Raw genomic sequence first — 19,273 nt, 5'->3', positions numbered from 1 at the left:
TTAATAGCAACCGGTGCTAGTAGGGCCAATGGACAAGTAGAGCGTACTATGAGCACCCTAAAAAATATGTTTTCGACGGTAGAAACGACCGGGCGAACGTGGCAAGACGCGATTGGCGAGATACAGTTAGCCTTGAATTGCACCACCAATCGTGTAACTAAATCAAGTCCTCTGGAGTTATTAATTGGCAAGGCAGCAAGGCCCTACGGTTTAACGTTGTCTGATAGTGTCGAGGAAAAGGAAGTAGACATCTCCAGTGTAAGACAACAGGCGATACGGAACATGGAGATTTGCGCTAGCTATGATAAAGACAGGTTCGACAAAACGAAAGCCAAGATAGTTAGGTTTAACCTTGGTGACTTTGTGTTACGAAAAAATGAGGAAAGGAACCAAACGAAGTTGGACCCGAAATTCAGGGGTCCATTCGTGATAGCAGAGATTTTGGAAGGGGACCGATATACATTAAAGACCTTAGACGGTAAACGGACATACAAGGACAGACATGACAAACTAAGAAAAATGCCAAATAGTTGCGTTCCTGATGAGTTGGACGTCTGCGACGATGACAGCGATGGTGATAATAACCATGCGAGTACACGGACCTCAGAGGATCATTAATACCACGTCGTGGTCGTACACCCAGTGTGGTGCTCTGCGCGTTCGTAATGCGTCCACTGTGACCCTCTGCGCCTTAGTAATACACCCAGTGTGGTGCTGTGCGCGTTCGTAATACGTCCAGTGAGATGCTCTGCGCGTTCGTAATACGTCCACTGTGACCCTCTGCGCCTTAGTAATACACCCAGTGTGGTGCTGTGCGCGTTCGTAATACGTCCAGTGAGATGCTCTGCGCGTTCGTAATACGTCCACTGTGACCCTCTGCGCCTTAGTAATACACCCAGTGTGGTGCTGTGCGCGTTCGTAATACGTCCAGTGAGATGCTCTGCGCGTTCGTAATACGTCCACTGTGACCCTCTGCGCCTTAGTAATACACCCAGTGTGGTGCTGTGCGCGTTCGTAATACGTCCACTGTGACTCTCTGCGCGTTCGTAATACGTCCACTGTGACTCTCTGCGCGTTCGTAATACGTCCACTGTGACCCTCTGCGCTTTAGTAATACACCCAGTGTGGTGCTCTGCGCGTTCGTAAGACGTCCAGTGAGATGTTCTGCGCTTTTGTAATATGTCCAGTGAGATGTTCTGCGCTTTCGTAATACGCCCAATGTGGTAACACGATCCAACAATCTGAGATTCACCCGTGTGCGGAATCGAAAATGATCTGTCGTGTCGTTGCGGTCTGACTGGTGACTCACAGAATGCAACTAGCACTTCGAAATACAAACTATGACACTACCAATTTGAGTTCTCTTTCATTTCTTTGTTTGTTAAACCTTCGAACGGAATCTTGCTGTCAAACTGGACCCTTGACTTATTTGGAACATTTAACTGAATGGTAGATAATATTAGTTACAACGAGTCTAATGTTAAAAAAAAAACTCTGTATTTTAGCTACACACGAGGACGTGTGACAGTCAGAATGGCCGTGTCGGAGATGAAAGGAAAGCCGAAGCCGTTCCTTGGAAATTTTGGGAACATCTTCTAGTAGTCTAGCCCGGATTTTATCATAGCTGTAATTGTTCGAGATTTGTGATATCAAGTTTGGGTTCGAGGCGACAATTGGTCGCCGAACGTAGCCACGGTCACGGGATGGATGTTTTATCTAACGGAGGTCTGGAGTGGTTGTATGTGTTCTCCGAGAAATGTGGTTGTGGCGGCATGCGACCTCGAGAGCGGGCCTAGCCACGTGTGATGTTGCCTCGGAGGTGCCGATGCAATGGGACATACATTGTATTAGTAATCAAAACTCCAGGCAGAAACTGCCTAGCAACGGCGTTTGGAACTTTCTCGATGCTTCCAACGAGTGTGCCTAGCAACGGCGTTTGGAACCTTCTCGATGCTTCCAAACGGGTATAGAAAACAAAATGCAATCGTACAGGGAGAAAAATCTCCACGAGACTGGCATTCGTCTTATGACTGCTTTAGAGAGGGACACGTCGTGTTTCTGTGCTTAAGATCAGTCTACGCTTAGTAAGGAGTCATCCCGTTGATCGTGGATTCGTTTGAAGTCAAATTATTGTTTATAACGATTATTAACTTATTGTTTGTAAACCATATTATTCATTGAACTTACTATCCGTTAAACGTATTATTCATTAGCTTTATTATCTGTTAGACTTACTAACCGTTCAACTTATTATCCACTAACTTTATTATTTGCTTAATTTATTATTCGTTCAATATATTTTTCGCTAACTTCATTATTTGTTAAGTTTATTATTCTCTAGACTTATTATTTGTTAATCTTTGTAATAGACTTGTGTATACGTGAAAATATAATCTTAGTTGTGTTAAACAATGGATAGCTCACGTGAAGAATTGCCACGCGCCCAAAATTCCAATCTCACCCCGACATATATATATATATATATATATATATATATATATATATATATATATATATATATATATTTATACATTTTAGATGTAACGTTTGTTAAATATATTTGTTTAGTTTTATATTTTCTTTTTACTCGATTATATATATATATTTTTTATACTTTTTGTATTTGACAAAGTAATTTTCGCATATTAAAATTGTTAACAATGTGTTTTATGATTCGTCTGTCGCGGCTGATTTCCACCAATCCCCAGCATTCCTGTCCCGTGTCATTATTTATTGCTACCTCAGCACGACGTTCCATTTTGTATTAAATTTTTATTTTCGCTGTTCTTTCCTTTTCCTTTTCTTTTCTTTTCCCCATCGAAAGTATAATTTTATTACTATTATTTTTTGTAACACGTACGAATTAGTGCGCGCATGTTTCAAAATGGCCGCCCGTGAATGTCCCTAGCATACAGTGACTTCTATTGATCTCGGATCTATTTATCGATTATGTGTAAATCTTGTTTCGGTGTTTTGACGTATAGTCGAAGTGAGAAATATAGTATTTCGTATTTATCCAATGCGTACAATCATTGCGTGTGTTCCGACGCGCGCGTGTAAATCTAACATGGCTGTTCGCAAATGTCATCAGTGAGGTTACAGTGGCGGGTCTTTAGTTTCATCGAACTGATTTTCCTGTCTGTCGCTCGTTTTCCCTTATTCTACCGCAATTAGACTATATATTTATTATTATTATTATTGTTAAAATGACAGTAGTATTGTTCATTTAGATTATTAATAGCTTAGTTAAAAATCTAGATTATATATATATATATATATAATAATAAATATATATAATATGTATATATATATATATATATACATGCATGTTTCGTAGTATAGTTTTCATATGTAATTCCTTACTAGAATGATCACGAGTTTTGATTATGTATTTTATGTTTACCAGATTGTTAATTTGATTTAATAGTATAGAATACGCACACATATACATATTTCCATCAATGTGATTTTTATATAAGTTCTTTAATAGTGTAGTATTGTGTATTTTAGGTTATGTATTCATTAGACTGTTAACCATTTGATATCATATATACATATATATTTGTAATTTGTTACATAGTATTAAAAGTTTTATTTCTAATATTTACTAAATTGTTATGTGTTTGGCATATATGTTTATATTTATATGTAACTCTCCAAGTTGTTGCTGCGTTGATAAAAATATATTTATATACACATTTATTCCTGGTGTTTCAATTATTTTCCTTTTGTAGTTATTCTTATTTCCTGGTTTACTCGTTTGGTTCGCGACTCGTTTAATTCATTAATTAATATTTATTTTCTGATTTAAATTCTTTCTTTTGTATTGTACATATTCCGTCTTCGTTACGGCACGTGCGGAGCGCGGGACGTGACACGGTCAATCGTCGCTGTTGTTGATCGTCGTTATGTATCAACTGTTGTTAACTGTTAATTGTTATTCATTGTTATCAAGCGTAATAAACGTTACGGGTTGAACATACTTGAGTGCACTTCAGTATCTATTACACCATACTCCTCATATCCATTAGAAATAGAAGGGGATACATCAAGTATTGTTCGCCTTTTATCTTCCTCTTTTTTCTTTTCATTTTTTTCGCAGTCTCCTATCAGAATTCTATAACCCACACAAATCCACAAGAAAATCATTATTTCCCACCAAACGCGGCCGTAATACCTAACTGCAATGTTTCATTGTAGGGAATATAGAATATATAATTTGAGAAATATGTGTATACGCGCGTGTTGTACATTGTTTGACATTCTCTATTGTGAATTGTCCTTCGAATGCTTTTGTATACTGTTTTATCAAATAAATTTAGATTGTCTTGTGTGCAACTATCCACACTATTCTATAAAATGTTTCAATATATATAAGTATAACAGCTGTTTCTTCCATATTTATGCAAAAAAATATTAGATGAGTTTTCAAATAACCGATAGTCTGCTGTGATGCCATCATTTTGTTTAACAAAATTTGAGATGATTAATGTTTCTATAAGTTAAAAAAATATTTAAAAAATGTTTATTTTAGGATTTACTACCTCAGCACGTTTTTTCACGATATTGCACATTAATATATTCTTTTTGCCTTATTGTACAGTTGCCCAGTTCTAGAAACACGCAGGTCTTCGTTAAGACCTTAACAGGGAAAACTATTACTCTTAAAGTTGAAGCTTCTGACACAATAGAGAATGTTAAAGCAAAGAACTTTTAATACCTTATGCATTAGCTTTAAAGACAAATCATTCAGAAAGTGTTCAGAATAGTTTAATTTCACTCACCTTGACTTGCAATCTGATCGAACTGTTACCTACTTCTCCAAATATATATTTTATACAAAATAAACATAATGAGGAAATTAATTTGAATATAGAAGATGAAATAAAAGATAAACTATTATTTGTAAATGAAGATGAAGGCGTAGTAATGCTAACTTGTTCAAAAAGTAGAAAAAATGTAAGCGAACTACCTTTGCAGAGGTATGTTAGTTACTACTCTATATTATATACAAAATAATTATGATATTTTATTTTAACTGTATTGTTTGCAAAGATAAGACTGTATTCCATTCGGCTACAAGATTGAAATATTCAACACAAAGAAGATCTTGATACTACTCTTGAATATGTGCCTGAATGTAGTCCATTGCGCCAACAAAATAGTCCTCCAAATATGAATGATGAAAATGTATCTGGAGAAAATACACCAACACCACCACGTTACAGGACACCTCCAAGAGGAGCAATTTTAAATTCAGAAGACGCAAAGATGTTTGTTTTACTAAAACATTACGGATTAGGTCAATACGTGCCTATATTTCTCGAACAAGAAGTAAATATATTATTAAATTATGTGTGTTATATATATGTAAACTCTCTAAGAGTTCAAATGCGGATAAACAAGGGGACTTTCTCTGTTTTACGGACAGCACGACTTCTTTTGTTTCACGGACAGAGCGGCTTTCCTTGTTTTACGGAGAGCCATTTTCAGAGACACGCATTTCCCAAACGGACGGACAGAGATCAACATCGGAGATAGACAAGATCACAGAAGAAAGAGTAATTATTTAAAACATCGAAGACTGACGGAGAAAGAACGGTAGCTCAGGTCGTTGAAAATCAATTTTCAGGAAGACATTGCACAGAAATTCGTATTTATTGTTTACTGTTATTAATTGGTTGTTGTTTATTTAATTATTACTGTTATTGATTGTTGTTAATTATTAATTGTTGTTTACCCTTGTATTTCATTTAAGTATTTTCACAATAAACTCGATTTTCAGAATCGATCCCTGAATTATCCTAGAATTGAACCTTATAAATCGATTTTCGCTACGCCATGCCGCTGAAAGTTAACTTACGTATCGTCATGAACGAGAACGCGAAAGGGGAGAAGCTAGAGAGCATAGAATCCATAAGAAGACGGAATTATTCCGTTCAGCAACAGTGAAGAAAGCCGCAAACAGTCTAACCAAGGTAGGCCAGTATAGAAATGTTAAACTCACAATGGATGACGAGACAGCAGCGCTTTATATCGATACAGACTTAAACTTCGTATTCCAAGACATGTTCCTAGACGAAGCAGAAATTACCCCCACAAGGAAAATAAAGACGGAAACCGAGAAGTCCAGTCTGGACATGGAAAGACTTCTAGAAACTCTCCAAAAACGAGATAAGCGTGAAAGAGAAGAAATAAACTTTAGTATAAAACAAATTGATGGAACTCAAGAAGCCACAGGCTGGATATCAGAGTATGAAGAAGAATGCAGAAAATATAAAATGAAAAGTGATGAGGAGAAAGTAAAAGGTTTAAAAATGTATTTAGAGAAAACAGCAGCAAGATGGTACCAAACGAATCTGCTGAAAGCTGAAGGACACAACTGGGAAGACTGGAAGGATGCAATTTCTCTAAACATTTAACAATAAATCTCCTTCAGTATTAAATGTTTTAGTCTTTGATCCCTTTCCTGCGGTAGCTATTTTTAAATAGAGAATATTATAAGCGATGCATAAACAGAGAAAGTATAAATAAAAGAAAAAGTAAGCTATGATTCTTATGATTTGAAATTTATATATATATATATATATATATATATATATATATAATACAATTTCAAATATATATGTAATACAATTTCATTTTACTAACAATAAGGGGAATAAAACAAAGAACAATTAGTTAGATGCGGTAAATGTTAACTTTATTCAGATAAAATAAGATACATAATACAAACTAATGTTTAATTAAGTAACACTTAAAATACAAAGAAAGCCAAAAAAATAGAGAAAAAATGTATTTGATTAGTTTAATATTATGTTTATATTTGTACACTTAATTTAACGATACATGATACCATACATCTTAATGTGTGTATGTCATTGTTAAACAATTATAAAGTATATTTATATAAGAGATATGAATAAGCTAATTTTTACATGTGTATGCATTACGCCAAAAATGTACGGGTAACGGCCTTGACTTCTCTTCGGCAAATGATGCACGTTGTGAATGCTGGCGAACAGTACTGACAAGTAGCTAGATGTCCACAAGGTAGGAACGTAATAGTCGCTTGTCGTTCCGTGCAAACTTTACACGAACGAGCATCTTTCAATGCTCGATTTTCTTGCTCCAGAGCAGCTAAAATAGTAAACAGTATATTTAAATACAATATATAATAGAATTTATTATATGTATACGGATTTCAGACAAATTAACGAATCTGTGTTTTTATTTTTATTACTTACCTACTTTCTCAGCGAGAGTTATTTCATTAGTATCATTTTCACTATTGGATCTCTCAGGACTCTCATCTGTAATTTCAATTGGTGCCTGAAATAAATATAATGTACATAAGTATATATTCTAATTATTAATTATACATATGGTTCAGGCTTTAAGTTTTTGTACTTACTTCTGCAGAAGTTTCATATAACTCCTGGCCTGTTACATTATTGACATATTCCCAGCCCCGTACTGGTAAAAAATGACCACAGCTGGGAGACGAAATCATATGTCTCTCCCATGGATCCTCTTCCGATCTCCAATTTCCTATAGTAATTCCACAATGGTAACAGGTAGTGAAATCATTTATTCCGGTGTAGAAGAAGCCTGCATGGGCTAATTCTTCACTTGTCTGTGTCATATATGTAGGCCATGTTGCGAATGAATTTAATCTGGATTCGTATGTAGCGTATTCCAATATTGCTGCTTTCATAACATCTTTTAGTCCCAAACGGCTGAGATCATATGCCGTCGGGTTTCGTGAAAATCGATGGTCATTAAAATCAAATGACTCCTGATAATGTAAACCATAAGGACAAGATATATTTCTATTTCTTCGTCTTGTCCGTAGAACTTTAGCTGGATCTGCTCCCATTGGTACATTATTACAATGTTCATTGCGGATAAATCTGCACTCTGGAGAACGCATCTCATGAATTTGCATGGGAATATCACCCACAGACCACTGACTTGCCAGCAATTGACATTCAAAGCACCTTACGATATCCGCCTCGCCTGTATAGTAGAATCCTGCAGCTGCAAGACTGACAGGGTCAATGAAAGATACAGGCCAATTTCGAAAACTCGAACGTCTTACTGCTTCAAAACGAAAATCAGCATAATTTTCTTGAACGTCACGCGGCATTTCTATCGAGAATATCTGTGGCATTGTCGACGTCGACGGTATCGGTGATGTTAAATCAATCACCCTTGCTGAAGGTTCAGGGGATGGTATATCAACCATAATTTCTGGAAGTACCATGGATGTTGAAGGTACGGCTAACTCAACCGCCGATATTGAATGAACCGACGGATTTGAATCATCTGACAATGTCGAAGGAACAGCCAGTAATTCTTCATCTTCTGAAGATTCTGTATTATGTTCCATCAAATATCGGAAGTTGATTGTAGGAATCATTGCATCCATTTTAATTGTAATTTATTGCGCCTTTAAACCTATTTAAAAGAAAAAGACATTGAAATTGAATCTACTAATTGTAGATGACATAAGAAATATTATTCGTGTACAATTGATCAAACAGAAATGTATTACAGACAAAACTTACGAATATCAGATGTTCTCGTTCCGCTTCAACAGCTCTCCAATTCTTCAAATGGAATCTTGACAAATATTTAATATCTTATTCTTGTATATTTTATATTTTTAAATTTACTAAAACTGCTCAATCGTACGAACGAGCCACACAAACTCTTCGGACATCAGTGTAATACTGAACCTTGCTGCTAGTATGTACCGAGAAGCTACTACCTGTTTTCTACAAATCTTATCCCTACCCACAGTACCCGGTAGCAATATAACCCTTCAATGCACTATAAGGCACACCCACTGCGCAGAATGGGCAAGTTGTCGCCCAATCAAATTTCATCGATGCTCCGGCCCTTACTGTACTGTGTAAAGTAAACGATGCTCGCTAGGTACAGCGTTAAAATACATCTCTTATTTACTCACATTCGAAAATGATGCCGCTTTTGAAGGAGTTCTTATTTGCTCCGTTTTTACTTGGCAATATTAACACGTTGTTTAAAATATCAGTAAAAACTGCAACGGAGCCTAGAGAGCCAAAGAGAACGACAAAAATTAACAATTTATTATTAACAGATATAATAAAAGGGGGAATGATAATAGATGCTTGCTATTAGCTCCTAATAGAGTTTTCGTAATATCTCTAGTTCGACATCGTCTTCCTACAATTCTTACCGGAATCTCCATATCGTTCTGCTTCAGATTTGCAATATTCGACAAATCCTAATCGGTACATTATTTCGTTTCAGGGGACCAGAGTCCTAATCCGGCACCTGTTTCCTGGTGGGTATAATATTTAGTAGAAGGATAATTGCTGTCGTAAACAGTATAGTCTGAATACTCAGATTAGTCTTTGGTAATCATTACTTTATGACACCCTACACCTTTTGGCGTATACCCTGCCTCGGTATTAATCATCGCAGATTATAATTAAATTATTTTTACAAATGGGACGTTTTCAGCAGTTTTTCAATATGTGAAACATCTGACTCGGGGTTTCTGCAGGAAAATTCAACCGTTTGCATCATATTCTAAATTTATTTTGAGATAAAGTTCCCTCGCGATGCGAATAGTAAAACGCTGTAGCATTATGTTATTTTACATTATACATATTATATCATATTATATATATCATATATATATTACATATTATTATATCATATATATATTAATACTTTTATTAAAAGTATTAAAAGTGTTAATTGCGTATGCACGAGATGATAGTAAAAACGAAGAATAAACATATTCTGGCAAAACGCAATATACTAAGCTTGAAAAGCAGTAATATCTTGAAGAATTACGAGGGAAACGTTCTTGTCTGACAACTGCAAAAGAGTATCGACGAAGTAAATTGACGATATGTCTATGTTTTGTTAATAACAATACTGAAATTGCTAAAGTGAGTCCATCATTCTCATAATTGAATTTTCTGGCAGCTGTTTATATTCGTGTACAATGTAACGGCGTATATACGGTATCCGTTTACTCTCATATCGCTTGTTTTTCTAATTTTTCTTTATTTTTCTCCAGCATCCTGCATTCGTCTTATTGAGATAAATGTCATGTTGGTATGATCACTAGTTCCCACATCCAGCGTTGGTGCAAGTGCTTGACATTCTCTTCCGTTTTTCCACGTCCGTCACGTCTTCTTTATCTGAGTATCCCGTGTGTTGTAAATGGCTGTACAAGGTGGTGAAATACACAGCATATAAAACTAATCTGTATGAATCAATTGAATATCAAAACCCAAACCAATGTAATAACAGCTTTAAACAGCATCTGAAAAACGATAACGTCGAAGAAAGCAACTTGCGATTAAAAGAGTCGTATGTCGAAAAATGCATTGGTTTATTATAAATTAATATAAAAAGATTACTCTGAACATTTTTCAATGATTTTCTACGCAATAATAGAATAATTCTATATAATAATTTTCTCCGTTTTCGTTTGTAACATTTACATTTTTTTTTCATTTCTACAGTTCAAAAATCTCGCTTTACATTCCATTCGGAATTTTTTCTCAAAAGACGATATAAATATTTTCTCCCACGTACTTAACAAAGGAAGGTTAGAGGTGTTCGTAAACGTTTGCAACATTTCTCAAATTTTTTAACAGCTTTCCTGGGAAACATATTACATAACAGTTAACTAATTTTAACAAATATGCATTATGTACTTGTATGTGCAAATGAAATAATGTACATGCACTTAATTTAAAGAAATGGTCAAAAGTGTTGAGGTTATTCGATGTGTAATCAGAGAAAACTAGTGGATAAATTGAAAGGCAGAAAATATATTTAAATATAAGTGTAATTATAAATAAGAATACAATTTGAGCTGGTCCAGATTCGCACGCTAGCTGTGTTACAAAATAACTGAAAACCCAAAAGCCAACGTCGCCTGTCTACTGTTTATGGTCTGACTTCGTCGCAGTCTTTTGTCTACGCGCTGTCGATGGCTTCAGTGCTTGAGAAACTAAAAAGACCAGATGTAGAGTTTTCTTATAAGTGGTGACCGCTTCAACACCCTCCCTAAAACTCTACATCTCCACAAACAATTATCTCAAATTTACAAATTATCTCTTAATATTTTTCTAACTCTTGTCGTAAATATCTGAAAATCAATTTGTCGATGCCTCCACAAGTACATTTGCCAGACGCCTTTCTCTTTTTCATTCAAATTAATTTATTACAAAAAGAATTCTGGAAGACTAAACAGATCGTGTAGAGTTTTTCCTTTTTTTTTTTTTTTTTTTTTTTTTAGAAGTGATAACCACTTCGACACCCTCCCTAAAAACTCTACATGCCTACAAAAAATTACCTCTTAATATCCTTTTTATTTTTCAAACCTAACTTTTGTCTTAAATATTCAAATCTTGGTTTTGGCAACGCCTTTGTACATATATCTGCCAGTTGCTCTTCGCTTGTTACATACGTTACATCAATTTCGCCTCTATTGTATAAATCTCGCAAGAAATGATATCTTACGTCAATATGCTTACTTCTTTGATGGAATTCTGGATTCTTAATTAATTTGACGGCACTAGTATTTTCTACATAGCATATACTTAAGGATCTCTATTTTACATTCAAGAAATATTTTCTTTAGCCACATAATTTCTTTCGCTCTTGAGGCTGCACTGACATACTCAGCTTCGGTCGTAGATAGAGCAGTAGAGATACATTGTTGTCGCTTACATTGCCATGTGATGGCCGCATTCGCATACTTACATACAACGCCTGATGTCGACTTTCTTGTTTCTTTGTTGCCTGCATAGTCAGCATCGCTAAAGGTTTCGAGACTGCCTGCTTTTGTATATAAGAGTCCCATGTCCGCGGTCCCTTTTATGTTGCGCAAAATTCGTTTGACTAATTTCCACTGATACTGGTTTGGATTCTCTAAATGTCTCGCCGCTATATTTATTGCAAAACTAATATCTGGCCTACTTACGGTTTGTAAAAACATTAAGTTCCCTACGGCTTCTCTGTATGGTGCGTTACAATCATTATTGCCACTATAAACACTGTTTGCCTCATTCATATTAAATTTTTCTAATATTTTTTCGATATATCTACTCTGATGAATGAATATTGAACCATCTTTTAATCTTTTAATTTCAAGTCCAAGAAAACTCTTGACTTCTTTGGAACTCGTAATTTTGATTTCTTTATTTAAATCATCGAAAAATTTATCAATTAGAGATTCGTCTGAAGCTGCTACCAGTCCATCGTCTACGTATATGGTCATCAACATTAATTTGTTGTCTTCGCTATAAATATAAAAACAAGGATCTGCGTTACTCTGATAAAATTTTAAGTTTGAAATATATTTTGTGAAACGTTCCGTTCAACTTCTTGGAGACTGCTTTAAGCCATATAGGCTTTTTAGCAATTTACAAACGCGATTCGTACCATCATCATAACCTTTAGGTTGTTTCATATAAATATCTTCTTTCAGACCTCCATATAAAAATGCGGTTTTAATGTCATACTGTCCGAGGTGTAAATTATTTTTGGCTGCAATACTGAGCATTAATCTAATTGTATCAAACCGAGCAACGGGACTATAGGTTTCCTTATAATCTACGCCTTCTTTTTGTGAACACCCTTTTATTACAAGTCGCGCTTTTTATCGTTCCGAATTGTCCGGATTTAGCTTTACCGTTAAAACCCACCTATTACTAAGTACCTTCTGATCTTTAGGTTTTTCTACAAGAATCCACGTCTTATTTTCATGGTGCGATTTCATTTCATCGTTCATAGCCGTTTCCCATAACTCTTTCTTTTCGGAACTCATCGCTTCGTTAAAATCCACCGGTAATTTTTCCGCTACGTACGTTACTGGGCTACCATAAAAATCGGTTCGTTTGATCTTAGCTCTATCTCTCAATTGTCTCACATTGTCGCTATTTCCAGGAGGTTGTTCTTCGTGTTCACTCTGTGCACTTTCATACGTACATGCTCTATCGCTCTGCGCACACATATCTTCGCGCTCGACAATTTTCGGTAAACTTAAATTAATAAATTTCGCACTTTCTAGTTCGGGCTTAAATATTACGTCACGGCTTAATATTACATTTCTTACTGTTGGCGCATACACTCGACACCCTCGTGCGTCATCTAGATAGCCTACCAAATATCCTTTGTTCGCCTTTTTGTCAAGTTTTGTCTTCTCCGCAGGTATGTGTGCAAAGCACTCAGTACCGAAAACCCTAAACTTTTCTAAATTTGGCGGTTTCCCGTACCACAGTTCATACGGTGTTTTCTTGTCTTGTATCGTCGGCCCGGTCTTATTTATGACATGTACTGCTGTGTTCATGGCTTCGGCCCATAAAAACAGCGGTAGATTTGGTTTCGAATATAGCATCGATCGGCCTGCCTCTACTATTGTTCTATTTTCCCATTCTGCGACACCATTCTGTTCAGGAGTGTATGGGACGTTAATTGTGTGCCTAATTCCCTGACTTCTTAAAAATTCTTTAACTTCTTTATTTTTGAATTCTTTCCCTCCATCACTATGAATTTCTTTAATCTTATCGTTGAATTGATTCTCAACTTCCAGGCAAAAAGTTTTTAATTTTTCGATTACTTCTGACCTATGTCGTAAGAAGTAAATCTTTGTGAATTTTGAAAAATCATCATTAAATGTAAGAAAATACAATTTCTTGCCTAATGACTCGACTTGTATAGGTCCACATACATCCGTATAAATAATTTCGCGAGGTTTATTCGCACGATTGATTTTCTCATGAAAACTCGATCTATGCTGTTTCCCGTACGCTCAACCTTCACAGAAAAAGCTACTATCCTCCACGACTTTCATATTCGAATTCTTTAAAAACTCTTTAACATGTCTGTTGTTTTGAGGACATAGCCGTTCGTGCCATAACTGCAATGTGTCCGCGTTTGACTCTGCTCTATTGCTAAAATTACAAACTGACGGTATGATAACTCGCATAACTATTTTATACAAATTTCCGATAACAGAACCTTTTGCTATTATTTTCTGGTTTTGTAAAAACATACAATTGGTCCCTTCCTTTAAAACACAGAAATCTATGCCCCTTCTCGCAACAGATCTAATGGAAAATAGGTTTCTTTTCATACCTGGTACGTACAGAACATCGTTCATTGTACATGTTACCCATTTGCCGTCCACAAAAGTCTCTACTTTGATTGTTCCTTTGCCGCACGCATTCATGAACGTAAGCCGATCTCTATCTTCACCGTGTTATCGAATTCTTCGAAGACGTTGAACCATTCCCGTCGTCCTGTCATGTGATCCGTAGCTCCTGAGTCGATTATCCAAACATCAGGGTTTGCCGCTTGTATGATTTTGATTTCTAGGTTCCTGGTTGTTTCTACTGTTGCTTCTTTTATTATTTTTAAAACAATTTTTACTGGTGTGGCCTTTCCTTTTGCATATAAAAAATCTAAAGCAATCCTTCTTTAGATGGCCAACTTTTCCACAATTGAAGCAGCTTGGTCCTTGTTTCTCGTATTCACATTTGCTTGACTGTTTCTGCTGTTCCCTTTTATAATTGTTACTCTTTGTTACCAGCGCCACCGATGTTTCCTGGTCGTCTTTCTTCCATCTGGTCTCTTCTGTTATCAGCCTGGTACTAAGCCTGTCTAGGGTATTCTTTCCTTCTTCCACCGAATCCCACGCACTGTGAAAATGGTCAAATTTGTTTGGTAACACCGATAAAATGCGTGTTATCAGCATTTTCTCGCCAATTTCACTCCCAAGGGCTTTCATCTTCGCCGCTATCACTTCCAACTTTGACAGGTTGTAGGCGACATTTTCAGATTCTTCCCATTTAAAATCGAAGAACTGCTTCTGGACCATATTTAGATTCTCATCTGACTTCATGTCATATACTGTATTCAACTTTTTCCACATTACATGTGCTGTTGTGCAACATAAAGGAAGATCCAACGGTTTCTTTCCTACTGAAGTCACGATTAATTTTCTCGCTAACCGATCTGCTTTCAAAAATCTTTCACGAGCGATTTCTTTCTCCGCGCTGTTACCTGGATGACACAGATTCCTTTCACACACGTTGATCAGGTCGTCATCTTCCTCCAAAAGTGTACGCATAACAAAACGCCACTGGAGCCAGTTTTCTTCGCCGCGTAACATCTCGATCTTCGCACTTGCTGATTCCATTTTAGCACTATCCCTTACTTTACTAAGCACAACACTTTAACAATTTATTCACTTTACGTTGCTGCCTTGCAAGTTACAGCTCTGGGCCCATAACCTGTTGAGGTTATTCGGTTTGTAATCAGAGAAAACTAGTGGATAAATTGTAAGGCAGAAAATATATTTAAATAAAAGTGTAATTATAAATAAGAATACAATTTGAGCTGGTCCAGATCCGCACGCTAGCTGTGTTACCCAATAACTGAAAACCCCGAAGCCAACGTCGCCTGTCTGCTGTTTATGGTCTGACTTCGTCGCAGTCTTTTGTCTACGCGCTGTCGATGGCTTCAGTGCTTGAGAAACTAAAAAGACCAGATGTAGAGTTTTCTTATAAGTGGTGACCACTTCAACAAAAAGTTATGAAATTTTGTCTCAATACACCCTTTACTTTCTTTACTAAACTACGCAGTTATTGTGTATGTCAAAAGATGGCACAAAGTACAAAATTCCAATCACTTGATCTTAGCATTTAACTATGGTCGGTTGACTCCTATTACTATTTATTAAAATTGATTTCCTCAAAATCTAATATAATTTATCGAAATATAATTTTCCTAATCAAAATAATATATATGTCGTTGATGAAAGGACATCGGAGGTTTCCCTTTGGAACTTCGGGAAAATCCCTTAACACCGTAATCTAGATTTTATTATAGGCGTAATTAAACAATTGCCGTCAATCAATCCGGTTGTATTTGTTCGAGATTTGTGATAATGAGCTTGGGATCGAGGCGACAACCAGTCGCCGAACGTAACCGCGGTCACGGGTTTGTCTAACAAAGGTACGGAATAATTCTATAGCTCTCCTTAAAAGAAATATTTGTGACGGCACGCGACAGTAAACATTCCAACGGTTTGTGTCCCGTGGCTCGTCACACGCAGACCCTATTCTTCGAGTAAGATGATTGCCAGATGTCGATGCGTCTTCGCAGTACATGTTAGGCTAGCCTGAGGGCCTGATACAAATCTTAAGATTTAGTTGGCTAAAGTCCTTCAGACAGACAAACAATCTTTGTCCCAGCTACGGGAAGATAGGAGAGAACTATTTTTCAACGAACGGCGTCTCCCACTAGCAACTTTCCCTCGAGGGCGGCTAGCATCTTTTTCTAACCACCGATATGGAGATTGACCAATTAGCAGCAACGCCAATTTCTCTCACCTACTAAACGAAGGCTATTCTCGACGAATCCAAGGATCTCTTAGACACACCCCATTATAGTTTTCCTCTGCAGCATCATCGCGACGGAAAGTCATTCTCTCGTGAGGCCGTATTAGCGAATAACTTAGCGTCTGTACGCTCGGTGGATATTCTACGTTTTAACAAAGAGTCCGACTTAGATTTTGCGAGCATATTCATCTATCATCCCGTTGACCGCGGATTCGTTATTGAACCTAGGATCATTGTCATTAGTTTCTCGAGTACCTAATTACCACGGTTACTTGTCCAATTCTATAATTATCGTATTTGCACTAGTCAATGTCATGCCCCTAACCCTAATTCTAATGTAAACCCGACATACATATATAACTTGTAATATATAATTTTTTATATTACATTTTTTATATTACATACAAGGAAATGACGGTTAGTTTTCTTCAAAATTGACGAAATCACCGCGATTTGCGAGCTCTTAGGCTTGTTCCGACGGTGAAACGTGCGTGCATTACATTCTGCACGTATAATGGAGTGAAACGTGCACTTAAACGTCGAAATATACCAAACGGGAAGGAAATAACACTTCAAAATCGACGAAATCATCGCGATTTGCGAGCTTTTGGGCTTGTGTCTACGGTGAATCGTGCGCGCATTACATTTGGCGAGTAAAATGGAGTCAAGAGAGCGCTTGAGCGTCGAAATATCTCAAACGGGATAGAAATTACGGTTAATTTTCGGCAAAATCGACGAAATCATCGCTAGTTTCGAGCTGTTGAACTTGTTTCGACGGTGAAAGAGGCGTGCATTACATTCGGCGCGAAAAATAGAATGAAAAGATCGCTTAAACGTAGAAATATCTCAAACAGGAAGGAAATAACTGTTAGTTTTCGACAATATCGACGTTATCATCGCGATTTGCGAGCTCTTTGTCTGGTTTCGAAGGTGAAACGGGCGTGCATTACATTCGTCGCGTAAAATGAAGTGAATGGAGTGCTTAAGATAGAGTGTCGAAAGATGTGAAATCGTAAGGATGTAACGCTTAATTTTCGTCAAAATCGACGAAATCATCGCGATACCAGCTGTTGTGCTTGTGTCGACAGTGAAACGTGCGTGCATTACATTCGGCGTGTAAAACGGACTGAAAAGAGCGCTTAAACGTTGAAATATCTCAAACGCGAAGGAAATGACGGTTAATTTTCGACAAAATCGACGAAATCCAGCTCTATTTGCGAGCTGTTGGTCTTGTTACAACGGTGAAACTGGAGTGCATTGCATACCGCGCGTAAGTGGAGCGAATAGAGCGCATAAACATAGAATTTGCTCAAACGGGAAGGAAATAACGGTTAGTTTTCGACAATATCGACTCGTGGGCTGGTTTCGAAGATGAAACGGGCGTGCATTTCATTCGGAAACTAAAATGGAGTGAGAGGAGAGCTTATTCGTTGAAATATCTCAAACGGGAGGGAAATGACGGTTAATTTTCGACAATATCGACGAAATCATTGCGATTTGCGAGCTGTTGGGCTAGTGTCGAAGGAGAGGCGAGAGTGCATTACATTCGGCGCGTAAAATGGAAGAAAAGGCGCTCATAAAAGTCGAAATATCTCAAACGGGATGGAAACAACGCATAGTTCTCTTCAAAATAGACGAAATCATCTCTACTTGCGAGATGTTGGGCTTGTGACGAAAGTGAAACGAGAGTGCATTAAATTCAGCGCTCACAATGTAGTGAAAAGAGCTCTTAAACGTCGAAATATGACAAACGCGAAGGAAATGACACTTAATTTTCGTCAAAATCGACGAAATCATCGAGATTTGCTAGCTGTTGGGCTTCTTTCTACGCTGAAACGGTCGGGCATTTCATTAGCAGCGTAAAATGGAGTGAGAGGACTGCTCATTCGTTGAAAAATCTCAAACGGGAGGGAAATGATGGTTAATTTTCGACAATATCAACGAGATCATTGCGATTTGCGAGCTGTTGGGCTTGTGTCGACAGTGAAACTGGGGTGCATTGCATTCCGCGCGTTAGTGGAATGAATTGAGCTCTTAAACGTCGAAATATGACAAACGCGAAGGAAATGACACTTAGTTTTCGTCAAAATCGACGAAATCATCGCGATTTGCGAACTGTTGGGCTTGTTTCGACGGTGAAAGTGTCGTGCATTTCATCGGCGCGTGAAATGGAGCGTAGTGGGCGGATAAACGTCGAAATATCACAAACGGGGAAGAAATAACGCTTCGATTTCTTCAAAATCGACGAAATCATTGCAACTTGCGAGCTGTTGGGCTTGTTATAACGGTGACACTGGAGTGCATTGCATTCGGCGCGTAAAATGGAATGAAAAGAGCGCTGAAACATCGAAATGTCTCAAACGGCAAGGAAACAATGCTTAGTTTTCGTCGGAATAAACGAAATAACGCGATTTGCGAGCTGTTGGGCTTGTGTCGATGGTGAAACGGGCGGGCTTTACATTTGGTGCGTTAAATGGAGTGAAAAGAGCGCATAAACGTTGAAATATCTCAAACGCGAAGAAAATGACGGGTAGTTTTCTTCAAAATCGACGAATTCATCGTGATTTGCTAGCTGTTGGACTTGTGTCGACGGTGAAACCTGCATGCATTAAATTCGGCGCGTGAAGTGGAGTGAAAAGAGTTCTTAAACGTCGAAATATCTCAAACGGAAAAGAAATGACGGTGAGTTTCCGTCATAATCGATGAAATAATCGCGATTTGCGAACAGTTAGGCTTGTTTTGACGGTAAAAGTGTCTTGCATTTCATTCGGAGCGTAAAATGGAGCGAGAGTAAATATCATCTCGGCTGTGTAAAACAATGGCTAATTCACGCGAAGAGTTGTTACGCGCCA

This window comes from Bombus flavifrons, unplaced genomic scaffold, assembly GCF_040668555.2.
Source record: "Bombus flavifrons isolate JBK064 unplaced genomic scaffold, iyBomFlav1_principal scaffold0021, whole genome shotgun sequence".
Lineage (NCBI taxonomy): Eukaryota > Metazoa > Arthropoda > Insecta > Hymenoptera > Apidae > Bombus > Bombus flavifrons.
Note: the sequence above shows the minus strand (reverse complement) of the source record.